A 16587-nucleotide genomic window follows, 5' to 3' on the forward strand; every position below is an offset into this window, starting at 1 on the left:
TTTCCATTTCTGTTTCTTAACTTTCTTTTCGACCATTCTACATATTAGGATGCACCACCATCTTTCAGCTACTGAGCTGTTTTCATTTTCTTCTGTATGGCTCTAATGTATGCCTTTCTGTAAGCGTTTTTGCACATTTTGTTCCAGAGCAGATATCTGCTATCCCCTAGCTTGTTTGTTAACTACAATTTAAAAAAAATTACTGAAAGAACAACCAAGTCTTTGGCTTTGACTTTTTAATTTAACTAAAGAACAAAACATATCCCTCAGGTGAAAACAGAATGTACTGTACATATTTTTTTGACATAAAGATCAGCTTCAGAACTGAGCCTGAAACCTAAACTTCTTTTGCAAATTAATCTTTTTGATGTTTATTCTAAGGATGAGAATCGTTGTGTCTAATAAGTTGGTATTTAAGTTCATTGACTGTTTCTAAATGGCTGTGAAGATTGTTTCCTATGAGAAATAAGGGGAGACATACTACAATCCCTTCTCCACCCTCCCTCCCATGATAGGTGCACCGGTAGAATGAATTTACACATCTGCTTTTGAATAACATTTCTTGAAGGGATAACAAACATAAAATAACTTAAGAAACCTCTGAAGAGTCATAGAATTAATTATTCTGACAGTGGAGTTCTAATTACTAAACAGTGAGAAACAACTAGCAAACCTGGAAGAAAATTAAAAACCGGTGGAGGAATATCACAATATTGACTGTACAGGGGAGCATGAGGAGATCAGGAGCGTGACTATTCCAAAGGGCTATGGACCCTCTGTCCCTTTATCAGTTTCACTATGTCATCTCTGAAACCTGGTGGAATGAGGAAAATCTGTGGGACACAATCATACCGGGATATAAAATATATAGAAAGGATAGAGCAGGCCGGGTGGGTGGCGGAGTGGCACTGTATGTGAAAGATAATGTAGAATCAAACGAAATAAAAATATTAAGTGAATCAACATGTTCAATAGAATCACTATGGATAGTAATTCCATGCTCCAATAATAAGAAATTAGCAGTAGGGATATATTACCGACCACCTGACCAGGACAGGGATACTGACATTGAAATGCTAAGGGAGATTAGAGAGGCTACCAAAATAAAGAACTCTATAATAATGGGGGATTTTAATTACCCCCATATTGACTGGACACATGTCACCTCAGGAAGAGAAGCAGAGATAAAATTTCTCAATGGCTTAAATGACTGCTTCTTGGAGCAGCTGGTGCAGGAACCCACAAGCGGAGAGGCAATTCTCGATTTAGTCCTGAGTGGAGTGCAGGATCAGGTCCAGGATATAACCGTTACAGGACCGCTTGGGAATAGTGACCATAATATAATAACATTCAACATTCCTGTGGTGGGAAGAACACCTCAGCAGTCCAGCACCCTGGCTTTTAATTTCAAAAAGGGTAGTTACTCAAAAATGTGGAGGTTAGTTAAACAGAAATTAAAAGGCACAGAGACTAGAACCAAATCCCTGCAAGCTGCATGGAAACTTTTTAAAGACACCATAATAGAGGCCCAACTTAAATGAGTACCCCAAATCAAAAAACATAGCAAGAAACCTAAAAAAGAGTCACCGTGGCTTAATCACCATGTAAAAGAAGCAGTGAGGGACAAAAAGGTAACTTTTAAGAAGTGGAAGTCCAATCCTAGTGAGATAAATAGAAGAGAACATAAACACTGTCAAATCAAGTGTAAAAATGTAATAAGAAAAGCAAAAAAAGATTTTGAGGAACAGCTTGCCAAAAACTCAAAAAGAAATAACAAAATGTTTTTTAAGTACATTAGAAGCAGGAAGCCTGCTAAAAAACCTGTAAAAGGAGCAATCAAGGACGATAAAGCCATTACGGAGAAACTAAATGATTTCTTTGCTTCAGTCTTCACGGCTGAGGACGTTGGGGAGATTCCCGAATCTGCACCGTCCTTTGTGGGTGATGAATCTGAGGAACTGTCCCGGATTGAAGTGTCATTAGAGGAGGTTTTGGAACAAATAGAAAAACTTAATGTTAACAAATCTCCGGGACCGGATGGCATTCATCCAAGGGTTCTAAAAGAACTTAAATGGGAAATTGCTGAGCTATTATCTGTGGTTTGTAACCTATCCTTTAAATCAGCTTCTGTACCTAATGACTTGAAGGTAGCCAACGTGACACCAATATTTAAAAAGGGCTCTAGAGGCGATCCTGGCAATTGCAGACCAGTAAGTCTAACTTCAGTACCAGGCAAATTAGTCGAAACAATAGTAAAGAATAAAATTGTGAAGCATGTAGAAGAACATAATTTGTTGGAAAAAGTCAACATGCTTCTGTAAAGGGAAATCCTGTCTTACTAATCTATTGGACTTCTTTGAAGGGGTTAACAAACATGCGGACAAGGGGGATCCAGTAGATATAGTATACCTGGATTTTCAGAAAGCCTTTGACAAGGTCCCTCACCAAAGGCTCTTGTGTAAATTACATGGCCATGGGATAAGAGGGATGGTCCTTTCTTGGATTGAGAACTGGTTAAAAGACAGGAAACAAAGGGTAGGAATAAATGGTAAATATTCAAATTGGAGAGGGGTAACTAGTGGTGTCCCTCAAGGGTCAGTCCTGGGAGCAATCCTTTTCAACTTATTCATAAATGATCTGGAGAAAGGGGTAAGCAGTGAGGGTACGTCCACACTACAATGTTAATTAGAACTAACTTAGTTCGAATTAGTTAATTCGAACTAAGCTAATTCGAACTAACGGATACAGACTAAAAAACTAGTTCGAATTAGCATTTTGCTAATTCGAACTAGCATGTCCACATTAAGTGGACCCTGAACCAGGCTTAAGGATGGCCAGAAGCAGTGCCGGCAGGGCATCAGAGGAGGACTTAGAGCGTGGAGATGATGTCTCAGTCTAGCTGAGGGCTGTGCTTAAAGGGTCCTGACCCCCACCCCAGACAGACAGTTCTCAGGGGTGCCCCGCTTGCAAAGCAGTCCTGGCTTGGATTGCCCGGAGTACCCACACTGGGCACATCACAGCACTTGGCCATCAGACCAGCTGCACTTGCCGCAGGCTGCCATCTGGGGAGAGGAGGCAATTGGGGGGCTGCAGGAGAGCTTCCACCTCCAGAAGCCCGAAGAGCCAGCCCAGTCCTCCCCATCGGGGGCGCGTACCCCATTCCTCCCTCAACTCCTTCCACTTACCCTTCCCTAGCCCCTCTTCTTGATGTACAAAATAAAGGACAATTGTTGTCTAAAATTGAATCTGTCTTTATTGAACAAAACTGGGGGAGACTGGGAAAAGGAGGTGGGAGAGGGGAAGAGAGAGGGTGGGAGAGGGGAGGGCAACTAAAATGATCAGGGGTTGGGAACAGGTCCCATATGAAGAGCGGCTAAAGAGACTGGGACTGTTCAGCTTAGAAAAGAGGAGACGGAGGGGGGACAGGATAGAGGTCTCTAAAAGCAGGAGTTGGGTGGAGAGGGTGCATACAGAAAAGTTCTTCATTAGTTCCCATAAAGAAGGACTAGAGGACACCAAAGGAAAGGAATGGGTAGTAGGCTTCAAACTAGTAACAGAAAGTTGTTCTTCACAAAGCAGAGTCAACCTGTGGAACTCCTTGCTGCAGGAGGCTGTGAAGGCTAGAACTAGAACAGAGTTTAAAGGGACGTGAGATCAAGTCATGGAGGTTGGGTCCATGGAGTGCTATTAGCCAGGGGGTAGGAGTGGTGTCCCTGCCCAAGGTTTGTGGAAGGCTGGAGAGGGATGGCACGAGACAAATGGCTTGGTCACTGTCTTCGGTCCATCCCCTCCAGGGTCCCTAGGGTTGGCCGCTTTCAGCAGACAGGCTACTGGGCTAGATGGACCTTTGGTCTGACCCAGGACGGCCATTGTAAGCTCAGGGCTCAGGGTCGGGGGTCTCAGTGGACCACCTTGATTTTCATGCACACCTGCTCCTGGGTGGCCAGGCTGGCAGCTCTCCTGCCCTAGCCGGCCACTTTCCTGTGCCTAGTGCGGAGGTCGTGGACAAGGTCCACGATGTCCACACTAGCCCAGGCGGGTGCCCGCCTCTTGCGGTCCCGGGCAAACTCCCGGGAGCCGCCAGCCTGGTCCCGGGAAGAGGAGGAGGGCTGGGGGGCATCAGGTGGTTGGCTCAATCCGTGCCAGGTGCAGGGTCTGCTGGCTGGGTGCTGGCAGGCTTGCACCTGGCACGGGCACCGTAGCCGGCCCGTGCCCCTTTAAGGGATCCGGGGCCAGGAGGGGGGCAGACGAGTTTCCCTGGTGTTGGCCAGAGTGGCCACAAGGGAAACCTGGGGAGGGCTAGCCTCCCACTAGTTCGAATTAAGGGGCTACATACCCCTTAATTCGAACTAGTAAGTTCGAACTAGGCTTAATCCTCGTGGAATGAGGATTACCTAGTTCGAACTAAGCGCTCCGTTAGTTCGAATTTAATTCGAACTAACGGAGCGCTAGTGTAGCGCCTATGAAAGTTAGTTCGAACTAACATCCGTTAGTTCGAACTAACTTTGTAGTGTAGACATACCCTGAGGTAGTAAAGTTTGCAGATGATACAAAACTGTTTAGATTAGTCAAGACAGAAGCAGACTGTGAGGGACTCCAAGAAGATCTCACCAAACTGAGTGATTGGGCAACAAAATGGAAAATGAAATTTAATGTGGATAAGTGTAAAGTAATGCACATCGGGAGAAATAACCCCAACTATACGTACAGTATGATGGGGGCTAATTTGGCTAGAGATCTTGGAGTTATCGTGGACAGTTCTCTGAAAACTTCCACGCAGTGTGCAGCGGCGGTCAAAAAGGCAAATAGGATGCTAGGAATTATTAGGAAAGGGATAGAAAATAGGACCCAGAATATCTTACTGCCCCTGTATAAAACTATGGTATGCCCACATCTTGAATATTGTGTACAGATGTGGGCTCCTCACCTCAAAAAAGATATTTTGTCCTTAGAAAGGGTTCAGAAAAGGGCAACTAAAATGATTAGGGGTTTGGACTGGGTCCCATATGAGGAGAGGTTAAAGAGACTGGGATTTTTCAGTTTAGAAAAGAGGAGACTGAGGGGGGATATGATAGAGGTCTATAAAATCATGAGTGGTGTGGAGAGGGCGGATAAAGAAAAGTTATTTATTAGTTCCCTAAATAGAAGAACTAGAGGACACCAAATGAAATTAATGGGGAGCAGGTTTAAAACTAATAAAAGAAAGTTCTTCACACAGCATGTAGTCAGCCTGTGGAGCTCCTTGCCAGAGGAGGCTGTGAAGGATAGGACTATAATAGAGTTTAAAGAGAAGCTAGATAATTTCATGGAGGTTAGGTCCATAAAATCATGAGTGGTGTGGAGAGGGCGGATAAAGAAAAGTTATTTATTAGTTCCCTAAATAGAAGAACTAGAGGACACCAAATGAAATTAATGGGGAGCAGGTTTAAAACTAATAAAAGAAAGTTCTTCACACAGCATGTAGTCAGCCTGTGGAACTCCTTGCCAGAGGAGGCTGTGAAGGATAGGACTATAATAGAGTTTAAAGAGAAGCTAGATAATTTCATGGAGGATAGGTCCATAAATAGCTATTAGCCAGGGGATAAAATGGTGTCTTTGGCCTCTGTCTGTCAGAGGCTGGAGAGGGATGGCAGGAGACAAATCACTTGATCATTGTCTTCGGTCCACCCCCTCTGGGGCACCTGGTGCTGGCCAATGTCGGTAGACAGGATACTGGGCTAGATGGACCTTTGGTCTGACCCAGTACGGCCATTCTTATGTTCTTATGTTCTTAGATCTGTGCACAGAGGTTCACATTCATATTTATTTTAGTTTTACAGGGCCAAAAGAAGACTTCCTTTGTTTATACCCTTCCCTTCTCTGTTTACGGTAGTAGTGACTATTTCTCACTTTGCCTTCATCCAATCCCCTGCTACACAGTGACTGGTCAGACAAAGTAGCTGCACAGGAGAGGGTTTCCTGCAGTTTGCAGAGAAGTAACATCAGCCCAAAACAAACTGATTGCAACTGAAACCTGGCCCAGCAAGTGTGTGCAAATGCAAACTATCCCCCACTTCCTCTTGGGCAGTGACTGAATTCAGCCATATGCTGAGACAATGAAGTGACATGAGGCCACCAGAAAGAAAGTCAGTCCTTAAGGGAAGAAAAAGGGTTGCACTCACTTTGGTGTTCCCCTTTAAGGAAACCATATTGCTGCAAATAGAAAGGATGCCCAATACTGCTGGTAATGGAAGTCCCTTGTGCAGGCACCTCTAGCTTCTGCAGTCATGTTCATCACAAAATAGCAACCTTTCCTTCCCTTGTTTGTATCCCTGCAAAGCACTAGTGCAAAGCAGTAACCAAGGCTCAATTTACATATAGAGGAGCTGGTTGAATTGTTTGTTGTGCATATATTACCTTTTGTATTTAACTTACATGTTTGTGAATCATTTGGGAGACAATCATGGAATATGAGAGCATTTGGTTATTTGCAAGTATTCACTGGATAAATATATGAAACCAATTGAACCTTGAGGATATTTGAACATTTCATTTCAACTATTCACTGTTTGTAGTGTGAGAGAGGTTGCCTAAGGCACATGATATTGTTTTGCTTCATTATTAGTTCAAATATTTTAATTAGTAAACTAATTAACTATAGCCAGTTCTCTCATTCACACAAACCTTTCACCTGGAAATATATATATTTGTACTGGAACAGCCATTCCTCAATGTCCATTTCATGAAAAATGGGTAATATTATATGTACATGCTGTCACAACAGGGTGAAGCACATAATATTTATGGTCACCTCATGGACCAGTCCCTAGTGTAGTCAAGGGCAAACTGAGGTTAAGTTTCTCTTTTGTTGAAAATGGAGCTTAGGTTAGGTTAGTTTACCCATTTACCAAAAAAAAAAAAAAAAAAAAATCTCCACACCCCTGATCAAAGTCAGACTGTATGTTTTATAAAATATCTGATCTTTAGCTTGTTGATGAAAGTCTAAGTCCCTTGCAAATATTGTTATGTATTAATCTCAATACTGCTTTGAAGGAGCACAAAGACATTAAATAGCTAGTGTAGGTCACACAGAAATGCTGTGACAGAACCCAGCACTGGACTCAGATCTTCTGAGTTCCCAGTCTTAGACACAAAGCCATCCTCTCCCCAAGTTTAGTATACTGCTATGATAATCACATAACAACATCCTCAATAATAGTCTTCAAATGCAGAGATCAGTTTATCACTGCTCTCCTTGGTTTTTATTAGGAAGAAAATTCACATATCAGCAGATAGCCCAATTAACAAGCAAGCTCTATCGCTACAAAACTGTAGGTTTCCAGTCTCTAGTCTGCTTCCAAAGATCTTTTAGCAAAACTATATCAATTAACCTGGATGATCTGACAATTCTGACATTCAGGCTAGGTTATGACTTCTGGCTGTAGCCATGCACAGAGGGCTGAGCAGAATGGCACCAGCTCAGGCGAGAACTTAGGAGACTCTGCCCCAAACAGGGCTTCTCCATGTGCATGGGTATGAACAATCATTGTTCCTCCTGATGTACCGTGCCTACATGATGAGCAAGTACAGAGAGGGGAACAAGATTGTGGCTTGCCTCTCCTGTTCTCTCTCCACCACATTTTTGGCAACATATTCCCTTTAAGAGTAAGACGAGCAATCCTTGTTCCTTCCGCATGTAGGGAATGAAGAAATCTGCACAGCTGCCCAAGGCAAAAGGAGAGTTTCTGTGAATTAACACAATAAGCCTATGAGAAATATTCAGACACTTCTGATTTCTCAGCTGTGCGTGTGAGTCATTTCTGCAGGCTTCTAAAATGTTTTAAAAGAGCAGATCTCAGAACTATTTCTTGCGTTCCGAGGTTAGAAGGGACCACTATATCATCCTAGTCCTGTGGTTCTTGTTCCAGTCCCATTTTAATGGGGTTTCCGGGGCTGGTCTTAGACTTATTGGTTCCCAGGGTGAAAGCTGAAACCCAAGCACTGGGTGGCATTGCTCAGGTCAGAGATTCACTTCCTGGTGCTGTAACCTTTGGGCTTTGGCTTCAGTCCCCACCCTCCCAGGCAGCGGGGATCAGGACGGTTCAGGCTTCAGTCCCTGCTCCTCAGTCATGTAGTAGTTTTCTTTGTCAGAAAGGGGCCACAACGCAATGAAGTAATCTGACATCCTCTGTAACATAAGCCTGAGCCTATTTCCCTAAAACAATTCCCAGCAGATCTTTTAGAAAAGCACCTAGACTTGATTTAAAAATTGTCAATAATGGTGAATTTATTCCAACCCTTGATAAATTGTCCTGAGGGCTACAGTAGTCTGTCTTACCAAAGGACTACAAGCTTCCCTGAATGAGTTGGTCTTCTGAGGACCGATTCATAGAAAGGTCATTGAGTCCAGTTCCCTGCCTTCATGGCAGGACCCAGTACCATTTAGACCATGCCTGATAGATGTCTATCTAATCTGCTCTTAACTATCTCCAGAGATGGAGATTCCACAACCTCTCTAGGCAACTTATTCTAGTGTTTAACCACCCTGACAGTTAGGAAGTTTTTCCTAATGTCCAACCTAAACCTCCCTTGCTGCAGTTTAAGCCCATTGCTTCTTGTCCTATCATCAGAGGCCAAGGAGAACAACTTTTCTCCCTCCTCCTTGTGACACCCTTTTAAATACTTGAAATCTGCTATCGTGTCCCCTTCACAGCACAGTAGCACTCACTGAGTTTCCTTCAATTTCTTTCGTCAAGAGGAACACTGCCATGGGCCCTTACATGTAGGAGGAATGATTTCTGACCGGACATGACAGCAGGTTTTGCATATCCTGAAATCCTAACTGGAAGATGTGGCCACTTTTTAAGAACCCAGGAAGAGTCTTTTTTGATGGTTGTCAGCTCCCTAACATTGTCAACCCTTTAGCCACCCAGTCTCCTCTGGGCTATGCCAGCCCTTCCTTCTCCTTGCAGATTAACATTAGGTTCATCCCAATCCTCAAATCCCTTTGAATTGTTCTGCTATAATCCCCATTCCTGAGACTGGCTCCTCACAGAGATTTCAGATCCTCTGTACCCAGAAGTACAGTGTGTCCCAGGGAAGCAGTTTTACCTGAATTGCTGTGTGGTTTAGAAGACCCAGATGGTTGTGAGCACTTGATAAAACAGAACAAGGTTTATTTATGAAAGAAATAAAAACATATCTAGAAGCATGAGAGAGAATGGCGAAAACAAGTGGTTACAAACAACAGACTACAAACCTGGGATGACCCTTGTCGTTAGTTCCCCTTCCTCCCCAAATTTTGTCTGTTGTAGAGCTGACTTGTTCCTCAATAACCAGGATCCATACAATTCATGAAAGCACCCCCTTCTAGAAGAATTTTTTTTTTCATGAATGGACCCAGAGGGTCTTACTTCCTTTCTATTATTGTGAAATCTATGCATTGATAACACATATCTAGGAGTAGACATAAAAGACTGTTTTATTTCTATTCATAGCCAGGATGAACCCCTGCCTTGTTATTAAGCTGTATTTTATAACAGCTTTAAGTTGTTTCATATGTTGCCTTTCATGGTTTTCCATTCAAAATCTTAGCATTGTGGAAGGCTAAATAATTGAGCCTTGCATTGTATCACTAACCAAGCAGGGTGGGGGAGAGCTCCCCAAATGGGCCACCCTAGTGTCTCCATCTTTACTTTTATTGGAAATCCATAAAGCATAATTTCCTTATGAATACATTATGCCTTAAATATTCCCCATGCATACATCTCACTATGAATATCAACCTTGACAAATTACAAGATTTCTGGAGATAACTCATACGTTATCCATTATGGGCAAGATATGTTTTTAGTGTAATGAGTTTGTCAGTTCAGAGGCAAGAGCTGTTTTGTGAAGGATGGGGAAAGGGGAGGCTTTGGCAAGGGATAGAAAGAGGAGGAAAATGATGCTTCAAAAGCCAGTCATTCCCTGGTCCCATGCCCACCTGCTTCTAGATAGGAAGAGCCATTCTCAGTGGGGATATCATGGAGTGGCTGTTCCATGTTATTGGTGGAAGCCACAGGAATATCACTCTTGCTTTCTGTGCTTCCTATCCATTTCTAAATATGCCTGGTTTTTCTTTTTAAAGGAGGTGTTTTTGTTTTTGATAGAGGGTATTTTACAGAAGATATTTTAAAATAAATAATTAATGCCATTGTATAGCTGGGCTCAATCATTTCCATTCCGGAACCTTCTTCCCACCAAGGCAGACTTCAACCAGCACTCCACTCTCATGTAGCCACATAGGGAAAGCAGGCTCTTTTGCAACCTTCTGACACTTCTTGATGGGTGGTACCTAGAAGTGAGCAACCCAAGACTGAGAATCCATGAAATAGTATATTTTAGGGCTTGTCTACATGAGGACACTCAGGAAAGTTAATAAAAATTAACAAAAAATGTGACTTTAAAGTGGATCAACTGAATTAACCCTCCCTCTACCCCCCCCCCCCAGTGTAGATACCTTATTAAGAATTAAAATGGCCTTCATTTGATTTAGTTTTAATTCACTGAAAAGTGAATAAAAATAATCCAAATTAAGGCCACTTCAATTCTGAATGTGTAGACAAGCCCTTAGAGTACTGGAGCACATTGGAATTTAGACCGCTTGATTATAAAATTCCATTTCTCTATCTCATCGTACCTAACAATATGATGTTCTTAACTTCATATGCATTTGAACACATTATAGAGGAAGAAAAATGAAGGTTGGACAATTTCCTTCCATCAGTCACTACATTACTTGTGAGTAAAACTTGTCATTATCTGAGCAATTCTCTTCATCATTTTGTTCTCACCAAGCTATTGCCTGGTGGGCCACAGTGACACAGAATAAGGATGAGGTAAAAAAAGAAGGGCAGAGATAATGCAATAGTAAGTAGGAGGGATGTATCACCTACCCTGAAAGACTTAAGTCCTACTTCATGATTTCTCAGGCAATTCCAAATTTTTCTGGGTAGAGAGACTTTGTTGGTAACCCAATGCACTCCAAGCTCAGTAGCTTTACCTTTTGGGGGTTTTTTTTTTGGTGATTACCATTGTAGAGCTGTTTTCCCCTTGACACAACTTCAGCTTCCCAGATATCCAGGACATTATGTACTGATGGAGTGAGCGGGTGTAACCCACACACCTAGGCTGTGTCTACACTGCAGGTGTATTATGTGCCTCAGAGACGGTCTCTGGTTCCAATATGTCTACATTAATTTATGGATCATGATTGAAAAACAAAAGTGGATATTTAGATGAGCAGCTTCACAACATGCATTTTTCATCTTCTTTTTCGTCCAAATTGCAAGTCAGTTATTTTTTTCCCCTGATTAACACATTCCTTCATCAACTGTAATTTGCAACCATTAAATTAGATTGCCTCCTGTTAATCTTCCACTGCTTCCCTCCCATTATGCAGAGAAATAACGTAAACTTTCAAAATTAGACTATGTGAGTGCCAGTCTTGCAGCTAGAGGAAAAAATACTGTTTTAATAAAAAGCCTTTCCATCATACTGAACCTTAAAGCAATACAAAGCTTACAATACTTTTAAAACACCAGAAATATTTCTATAATAAATGGGAAATCTTTTCATTAATGGGAAGAAATAAACATTACATCAAAGCTGATGGCATTTTCAAATGCGTCATTTCTATGGATTTGACAGGCATTTCAGCAGTAAAGGCAGCCTCCGGCAAGGATGCTGAGAAGCAAAGAGTAGCACTTGAAATCTTAATTTATATCCCAATATAAAGTTTATATGGCTAGGTAAAAAAGTAGGCAGTAGAAATATTAAGAGCAGGCTTTGGTGTTAGCCTGATTAATATCTCTTTGAACAGAACTTATGTTAAGACAATTCATGGAAGACACTAATGGCCAAGTCACTTTTGCCAGGCAGTAGGCATAATGTGTGCCCTATACATCATCCAGAACTACCTTATGCTCAAAAAGTTTATCAATCATGAGGCAAGTTTTAAATATCGTGTTATTCAGATGGACGTCTGTGAACAGTGATGCCAGCTTCATTCAGACACAGTTCTTCTAGTGGTTTTCTAAAGGCCTCAGCAGAAAGTAATTACAGCTGCAGCACATTTAGAGCAAAATTGATATAAATTATCAACTGACTGTAGATTTTAGTGTATAGATAAAACCAGTGACCCCTGGATTCAACAATTGACTCTCTGTGCCATTATATTATATTCTACTGTCAGTCACTTATTTTTAACTTTCAAGGCAGTGGCTAGAAAGCTCTAATTCTAGTCAGAACAGAAATATATTAGCTCCACTAGTGAGGTATAAAATATGCACAATTGGTGAAATCTGCCATGTACATTTTACCTGCTTTTTACAATGGTTGTAACAATGACCTTTGCCGGATCCCATTTGTCTGTTCATTCCTGAAACAAATGACTCCAGGCAAAAAAAATGGAATTAAAGTATGAACATTGCCAAAAATTCCTGGCTCATACATGGACATTCCAAGTTTACTCCGTGAGGCATCAGGCTTTAGGGAGGGTTCAACTGTAGTGGGGGGAGGGTTTATGTGATTTATCATGATGGTATTCTTCTTAGAAGTCATTCTCATTTACATGATCCCATTTGCAACCAACATAATTATAAATGTCTCCTCTACAGCCAAGAGATTTTGGTAATTCTGACCCTTTGCTTTTGCTCAGAACCATTTTAGACCTAAGGAATCTCAGCAAGTCACCTCTTCAGCAACATGGCAACCCTCCAGCTGCGACCTATCAACCATCTGTGCTCCTCAGAGCACCATGAGTAGTCCAGAAAGAGATGCACAAATTGCTCTTCCTCCTAGTTTCTGTTACCAAACTGAATAAAATATTCAAAAAAAGTTAAATATTTTTCTTATGTTACATTTCCATGTCAGCAATTGCAATCATTGACATTGGTGTGTTATGCAGTTATAAAGAGGCGTGGACATGAACCCAGCAGCCATACATTGGCGGCGTGTACAAGAGACAATGTCTATATGGTGATGTAGATGAAAACCTTTGATAACCCCTATCCTAAAGTGTGTCTACACGGCACCATTATTTCAAGATAACTAGCATTATTTCGAAATAACAATGCAAGGGTCTACACAGCCATTCTGTTATTTTGAAATGATTTCAAAATAATGGATGGCTTATTCCAAAATCTGTAAACCTCATTCTGCGAGGAATAATGCCTATTCTGAAATAGTTATTTTGAAATAAGGCATGTATAGATGCACCACTGCTGTTTTTTTGAAATAGCCCCTCACCAGGGCCATTCTAAGTTATTCCTCTCCAGTGCTTTCTGGGGCTCTAAATAAATAACACGTCTACATTAGAGAAGCCTGCCTCGGACTAATTTGAGGCTTCCCTTCAGTGCAGACGTGCTATTTCAAAATAAACTAATCTGGAATAACTATTCAGTAATAGATTATTTTGAAATAAGCATGCAGGGTAGTTGCACCCCTAGTGAATAGAGGATGAGATTTAACTACTGGATCCTAACTCCACGTGTGATGCTGACTTGCAGCATAGACTTATACCAATCATTGTGACTCTTGGCCTCATTTCTTTGCTTAGCTCACAATCATTGGTTAATATTTGTGTAAAGTATTGACAGTGCAAAATTTTACAGTATGAACAAAGCATTTACTATTATTATTATCATTATTATTGTTGTTGTTGTTGTTGTTGTTGTTACAATGGTGCTAAAACTGACCTCTATAGTTTAGGATGTAAAGCCATTTCCAATTCAGATAATTAAAAATGTATCACACTATGGCAGGCCATTAATTTGCTATGGTAGCTGCATTACTTGTTTTAACCTATAAGGAAATGCTCTGTATGCCATAGCAAGGTCAAAATACTAAAGCGCGGGGAAATATTGGATTTTTTTTAAGTCACTGCAATCCCTCCCCCATTCCCTTTTCACATACTGATAACTTTCTGGAGGGGAAAAAAAATCACCTCTAGGGCTGAAAATGGTCATGCTTGGTCTCTGTGTGAAGGTGACTTTCATCTGTTTATTTGAACATATTCCCCTAAATGATTTTTCGTCACGGTATAACCTCCAGTATTAGAGGGTTGTGCATAGCTAGGGGGAGGTGTCTTTTCAGGGCCAGAGGCTGCAGAGGTAATGGTTTGTGGTGGCAGCCAGTGTGGGATTGTGTGCACACAGGCGACAATTTCATTTGTTTTGTGATTTCTTGCTTTATATTGGGCTTTCTGGAGAGCTGTGCACACAGCTACAGGCCACTGATGACACTTCCTTTACCCACAGGGACCTGTGAGAGGACCTGTCACTATGATCAAGATCCAGAATCAGCTATTTTTCAGAATCACACCTCCCTATCAGAGAAAGGCAGGCATAGCCTTTGCAGAGAACCCAGCCTGGAAAAAGGGTGGGGGAGTGGGAGGTTGGAAGGGATGAAACTTTTCAGGGTCTCCCATATCCCCAGAGTGCTCTGGTCAGTTCTCAAGCCGTTGTGCAACACAGTGCACATGAACAGCCCTTTTCTCCTCCCCTTTCCAACATCCCGTCAGCAGGACTCCCGCTCTGATTCAGCCTGCTGGAAGCTGCTGTGCAAGCAAGTGGGAGAGAGTCTGTTAAAGTGCTTACTCATGTAGGAGCCCAGCCATTCTGCTCTATATCTGAAATTTCCTCAGTCTGGACTGGAGGAGGCTGAGGTTGTGGGGCTCAAAGGTAACAGCTATGTGGAACGACTAATGAGGGAAGACAGGGATGCAAACACTGAGGCTATGTCTAGACTGCAAGCCTCTTTTGAAAGATACTTTCGAAAGAGCCTCTTTCGAAAGAGAGCATCTAGACTGCACGCGGAATTTCGAAAAAGCAAGCCGCTTTTTCGAAAGAAAGCACCCAGTGAGTCTGGATGCTCTCTTTCTAAAAAGCCTGTTTGCTTTCAAGAATGCCTTCTTTCGAAAGAGCACTTTCGAAAGAAGGCGTTCTTCCTCGTGGAATTAGGTTTACCACCGTCAAAAGAAAAGCCGCATTCTTTCGATTTAATTTCGAAAGAACACGGCTGCAGTCTAGACGCAGGTGAAGTTTTTTCGAAAAAAGGCTACTTTTTTCAAAAAAAACCCTGAGTCCGGACACAGCCTGAGGCCAAAGACAAAGCCAAGTGAATAAGAAGCCAGAGAGGAAGACCAAGCAGAGGATAAATGGGAGGAAAGGGTAGAGAAGGAAGGGGGAAAGGAAACTGGTGGGGGAAAAAGAGGGCCACAATGAAAAGAAAGAGGCAGGGAGATGAAAGGGGCAAGAAGAAGGCAGACGGGGAAAAAAAAGAGGTAAGACAAGGCGTGAGCAGAATTAAGGGGAAGGAAAGCCACACATGGGAAAGATCAGATCAAGGGAAAAGAAGGTCCAAGATCAGTTTGTTAAAATAAATGGGAAGGGGAATTAACTGAGATTTAAGAGAGAACAAGAAATAGGCAAAGAGTCAAAAGGAAGGGAAGCAAATTCTTAAAAAGACAGAAACTTTCCTTCAGTTCATTCCAGGATGAGGTGTTTGAAGATGGTCAAAGAATCTGTTATCTCTCCATCTCAGTAATTCTCCAGTAAGCTCAGGATCATCAACATTCTTCTTATCTTCTTTTACCCATAATCTTTGGCCTCTCCTCTTCTGACCTCAGCTGACAACAGGAAAAACAAAGGTGTTCCCAGTTGTACATAAGCAAGTCATTCTGTATCACGTTCCGCTTCTGTAAATAACATCTATCACAGCAGTAGAGACCCATTGACACAAGAGAGGTAAAATACCATCGAGGATGATAAGCCCATCACCCCCACTGTGCTGCTTGGAGAAAATTTATATATTTTTTCCTATTTTCTTGCACACTGTGCCTATGAGGATTGCAGGGTCTGGGTGTTCTCATAGTTTTTCACAAGTGTATAAAACATTTTGACTGCATAAATTCTGACTTGCTCCATCCTGCTATGTCTTTGAAATTCCTATTATCATGGTGTCTGAGCACAAAATGTGATATAACTTAATGCTCTGAAATATTTCCTATACAGTTCAAACTTTTACATTACAGGAATGTGAGGTGAGGGTGCGAATTTACAGATTATCTGGTAATTTTCATGGCAGAAAATTTTTATATACTTGCAATCCAATTACAGAGTAGTTTCAGTATAATTGAAAAGTTATTAGCAGCCCATAGAATGAGAGTTTATAGGGAAATATCTTTTGCACAAATTAACCTTCATTAGTGGGTGAAAATATACAAGAGCTAAATCATGCATGTTGCACTAAGAACATTCGTCTACAGAAAGGTTTCATGTCAAGAGCTGAATGTTTATTTTATGTCGATGAAGTGTAAATCTTATTTGTTTTTACAAAAGCAGTGTGCATTTAAAATCACTTACAACCTGTAAAAATACTTCAAATAGACAGACAGCTCCTCAGAGTGCCCCAAGGTGCTTTTCGAGATAAGATAGAAATGGAAAGTAGAAGAGTATCTGTATATTGGGTGTTATGGGTGAAAGCACAATGTCACTGTGATTTATAGTAACTCAGAGATGCATGTGGAGTACTTTTTTCTTTCTTTCGTTCAAAGAAATGCAGTTT

Source organism: Pelodiscus sinensis, chromosome 3, assembly GCF_049634645.1.
Source record: "Pelodiscus sinensis isolate JC-2024 chromosome 3, ASM4963464v1, whole genome shotgun sequence".
In the NCBI taxonomy this organism is placed as follows: domain Eukaryota; kingdom Metazoa; phylum Chordata; order Testudines; family Trionychidae; genus Pelodiscus; species Pelodiscus sinensis.